Source organism: Mastomys coucha, unplaced genomic scaffold, assembly GCF_008632895.1.
Source record: "Mastomys coucha isolate ucsf_1 unplaced genomic scaffold, UCSF_Mcou_1 pScaffold14, whole genome shotgun sequence".
Lineage (NCBI taxonomy): Eukaryota > Metazoa > Chordata > Mammalia > Rodentia > Muridae > Mastomys > Mastomys coucha.
In genome coordinates this window covers 108,602,379-108,607,417 of record NW_022196896.1, presented here as the reverse complement: position 1 = coordinate 108,607,417, position 5,039 = coordinate 108,602,379, and positions in this window count along the sequence as shown.

The following is a 5,039-nucleotide window of genomic DNA, read 5'->3' as shown; positions in this document are numbered from 1 at the left end:
CAAGATAGTCTAAAGCATTGTCCTCGTTGTTTAATTGGCATATATATATATATATACATATATAAATATATATATATATCCGTGTGTGTATGTGTGTGTGTGTGTATGGCTAGGACCCTTGAAAATATGGTCTAACCGACAGACAGCCCATCCCTCAGGCACCCCACTCCCAAGACAGCCTCTATCCTAACTTATGTTCATTACCTTTTGCTAGGCTTTGCATTGGCCATGGTTTCACTGTAATCACATACACTTTCTCTCTTTAGTATGAGCATACTAAAATTCGCCTCTTCATCTGCTGTCTAGATGATAGGATGTTGTCACTATTTTGGCATTACTATCTATCATGAACATCTTTGTATATGCCTGCTAAAACATATATGCAATCATTTATCCACACTTGTAAGTGGAATCCATGGTTTTGTAGAAGAAGATGGACCAAATGAGCCTAGGCAAAGGCTAGATCCCAACCACGGTTCATTTTTGTGCATTTCACTGTGCATACTGTGTCTGGCATGAAATTGGGGATTGCCAGCTTTACACTAAAGCAAATTCAGCTACTTCATATTGTTGCCTGATTCTTCAGATGCATGTAGTGATGCCAAGGCTGCAAGGAAGTACCAAGCATTCGCATGCTGCCTTTCTCAGAGCCAACATCATAGCCCTTCATCTTCTTGGTATGTCTGAGAAGAGCTGGGGTCAGGCAAAAAGGTACCCATTTCTTCTTTGTTTGGGGCCTCCTAGCACTCATATTTGTTGTTTACTTCTAGCTTGGACCCTCCTCTGGCCCCTTCTGTAGTGCTCTTTAATGCAATAACTCAGAAGCATGGATTTCTGGAGAAAGATGGAGATGGGGAAGTGGGTAATAGGACTCATGGTCCAGGAGCAGTGTGAGTGGCTCGCTTCTGAAGCTGTTGGCCACATGGTTCGCTCATTTCCCATCCCACACTTTTTCCAGGGAACACAGAGGTACATGGATAGAATTAACAGTTTACAGAAGGAGGAAGCAAGCAGAGCATCCAGAGCACATGTTTGTCACCATCTCATGATGCACAAGCTTTCGTTTTTTCAGGGATCCAGCAATGTGGTACAAAGGCCGCTTCTCACGACCTCTTAATGTTTACAATGTGTTTGCTTGGTTTTTGTTGTTTCTGCTCCAGCTGCTGCTGGTTTTGATGGGGTTACTATGTTGCCTGTGAACTCTTGGGCTCCTGTGATCTTCCCACACAGGGGCAACACTCAGCTTCTCAGGATGATTTTTAACCTACCCTGGGCTATATTCAAACCTGTTCTAGCAACTTCCATCTCTTACTGGCTGACTTACTTAACTATGGCTATGTTGTGATCCTAATCTACCAGAAAGATAGTTACCAAGAACTGGAGATGGGATAAAGATCTGCACTAACTTGCCATGGAGTATTGGTGCGTATATTTGTTCTTGTGTATATGCATTTATGTGTGTAGGTATATGTGTATATATGTACATGCATGCATGTGCACACACCAGCCATAGGACAGCATCATGGTCATTCCCAATCACAATCACTCAGCACCTTATTTTAAAATATTTTATACATATACATATGCACTTAAATATATGAATATGTGTATATGTACACTTGTGTGTGGGTTTGTGCACACACATGTGCGCACAGCAGCCAAAGTGCAGCATCATGGTCATTCTCAATCACTTTACATCGTTGTTTTTTTTTTTTAAGACAGTATTTCTAGATGAACTCAGAGCTCACTGACTTTGCAAGACTACCTAGCCAGTAGGACTCAGGGATCCCTTGTCTCTGCCTTGCCGATGCTGGAAATAACGTACACATGACCATGCTTCGCTTTTAAATGGATGCTCAGGACTAAAGCAAGCACTTTTGAGCCATCTCCCCAAACCCATGTGATCAAACATTAACCTGTTAATAGAACCAAGCTACACTAACTCAGACCCCAGTTGGAGCTGCATAAGCTTCAGATTTGCATATCTTCTGGCCTCAGACACTGAGATCCGTATCTGCTAGGAAATGGCAATGCAAGGTTAAAGATACATTGATGAAATGTGACAACACACATGGTACCCCAGGGTCTTCTCTGACTTACATAAGAGGGGAGGTAAACATACTGGATCCTTACCATCGTGCGAAAACCTTTTTGTAGAGACTACATGCTCAACACCTGTCTTGAACCAACAGCAGGACTTTTTACTTCCCTGGGGTTAGTTGTATTTTTCAATTAGACACACCAGAATAAGAAAGGAAACAGAGAGATTGTCAGTTTGGGGTAGTTTATTGGGAGAAGACTATCTTAGTTTCACCAAGATGAAATCCTTGGCTAAGATTCAGTATGTGGAAGTTACAGGGAGAGAGAAAGGGGGGGGCATAAAAAGAAACATTCACAAGCGGAAATCTCCAAAGACAGAAAGTTGAGAACCATTACGCTATTTTGTTGCTTATTGTTGGTCTTTTTTCACCTGGAGAGAGACTCTCTGAGACCAAGGGCTCCGGATAGACTCTTGTGACTTGAATCATAATCGGCAGGCAAGCAGAGTCTTACCAGCCAGTTACCTGCAGCACCTTCCCAGTGACCAGGTCGACTCCTCTTAGCAGCAGCATTGCTTCTGGCAGCAGCACTTCTGCTGGCAACATCCACAGCCCTTCCCACAACCACAGCCACAGCCACAGGAGCCACAGCCGCAGGAGCGGCAGCAGGTGCGGCGGCAGCAGCAGACCATCACAGGCTTGCAGCAGCCACAGCAGCCGCAGCAGCCACAGCAGCTACCGCAGCCACAGCCACCACAACCACCGCAGCTGCCGCAGCCTCCACAGCCTCCACAGCCACAGCCTCCACAGCCACCGCAACCTCCACAGCCGCCACAGCCACCACAGCCGCCACAGCCACCACAGCCACCACAGCCGCCACAGCCACCACAGCCACCACAGCCACAACAACCCATGGTATCAGTAGAGAGGACTCAGGTTCAGTGAGGAGAGAGACTCAGGAGAGGAGATGGAGATGTGATGCTCCTCCTACAGGGGGAGCCCCTTAAGTACCCCCTCCAGGGGGAAGCAGCAGCACACGTGACCACTTCCCTGTTCAGCTCAGTGTCACGAAAGAGTCCCCAGTGTGTTTATTATTCGCTTCCCTTTCGAATGCCAGCTAGATTTATTGGATTACTTCTTTTGTTTCTTTACCTAGGTTATGTACCCAAAGGTACAGAAAACTGGCATCCACCAGCCCACTCAGAAGGCCACATAGTTCCATGAGCAATGTTTCAACTGGAGGTTTCATATCAGAAAGACAAAGGATAAGAAACCTTCCTGTTTTCTTACCCAAACTGGAGAAATGAAAAGTCTCAGGCATAAATGTCATTATCAAACAATCCAAATAGCCTGCCAGAGCTTGTCCACTGAGCAATGGGAGATCTGGCCCCCTCCTTCTACATGATTGTGGCATGAGACTCTGGGGCTTGGGGGTCTTGTTTGTTTGTTTGGGGTTTTTTGGGGGGTTTTGTTTTGTTTTTTAGTTTTTTTGGTTTTTTTGATTTTGGAGACAGGGTTTCTCTGTATAGCACTGGCTGTCCTGGAACTCATCCTGTAGACAGGCTGACCTTGAACTCAGAAATCCGCCTGCCTCTGCCTCCCAAGTGCTGGGATTAAAGGCGTGGACCACCACTGCCTGGCTGAGACTGTTTTAATATTCAGTGTGTTTAAAAAACACTGTGTGGCCAGGCAGTGGTGGCTCACGCCTTTAATCCCAGCACTTGGGAGGCAGAGGCAGGTGGATTTCTGAGTTCGAGGCCAGCCTGATCTACAGAGTGAGTTCCAGGACAGCCAGAGCTATACAGAGAAACCCTGTCTCGAAAAACCAAAAAAAAAAAAAAAAAAAAAAAAAAAAAAAAAACAACCAAAAAAACAAAAAAACAAACAAAAAAAAAATACTGTGTGATTGTCTAAAAGACATGAGGAATCCACAACAGTCTATGATCTATTTTCTTTTTATAAATTCCTATTGAGTTTTAAACAGGCCTATCTTGGAATGAAAATTTGGTTAGAGTGTTTTAAAGTTTTATCAATTTATATCCAAAAGGAAAATCTGCATGTCAAGCTATTGATCCACAATGGTAGACACATAAAGAGAAATAAATTATGGGGGTAGAGTGATGAATTAGCATATTTGAAGATATTTTATCACAATGGACTATTTGATTCTATAGTGAATAATATTTATGAAAATCAAATAATCATCCATTTCAGCTTTGACTAAAATTAGTGACACAGGTATGTCAAAAGTAACATCGAGCTGGGTGGTGGTGGAGCACACCTTAATCCCAGCACTTGGGAGGCAGAGACAGGCGGATTTCTGAGTTCAAGGCCAGCCTGGTCTACAGAGTGAATTCCAGGACAGCCAGGGCTGCACAGAGAAACCCTGTCTTGAAAAAAAAACAAAACAAAACAAAACAAAAACAAAAACAAACAAACAAAAAAAGTAACATCGAAAACTTAAATTGGCACTGATCTGAATATAAATTAACATTGCCCATCAAAAAGGAACCTGGAATTTAATAAGAAACATGGGGACAGCTAACGCAGCAACATGGCCCCGTTTCTGTAAAGGGTGATAGGATGGTAGGTAGGAAGGAACATGGAAAGAATGGAAACACACAAACTCATTTAGTTATTTAGTGTTTCAGACATGTTCAAAACACCAATGTGGTCAGACTCACACAGCTCCACTTGCTCTGATAGAGGTAGCCCCATTACCCAGCTTTAAACAGAAGTCAGATAAGGAGCATGGGGCTCAGCTGCAGGACCTCTCAGCAGAGCACAGTGAGGACTCCATACATCTGTGATACCTACTTGAGGAATACTTTCCTTTTAGGTGAGTTTCCACCAACTAGACTGCTTTGAAACAATAGATGAGAAAATGCTGTGGGGAGACATAACAGCAAGGTTTTGTTTTTGTTATTATGGACTTTTGTTTTCTTCTTCTTCTACTTCTTCTTCTTCTTCTTCTTCTTCTTCTTCTTCTTCTTCTTCTTC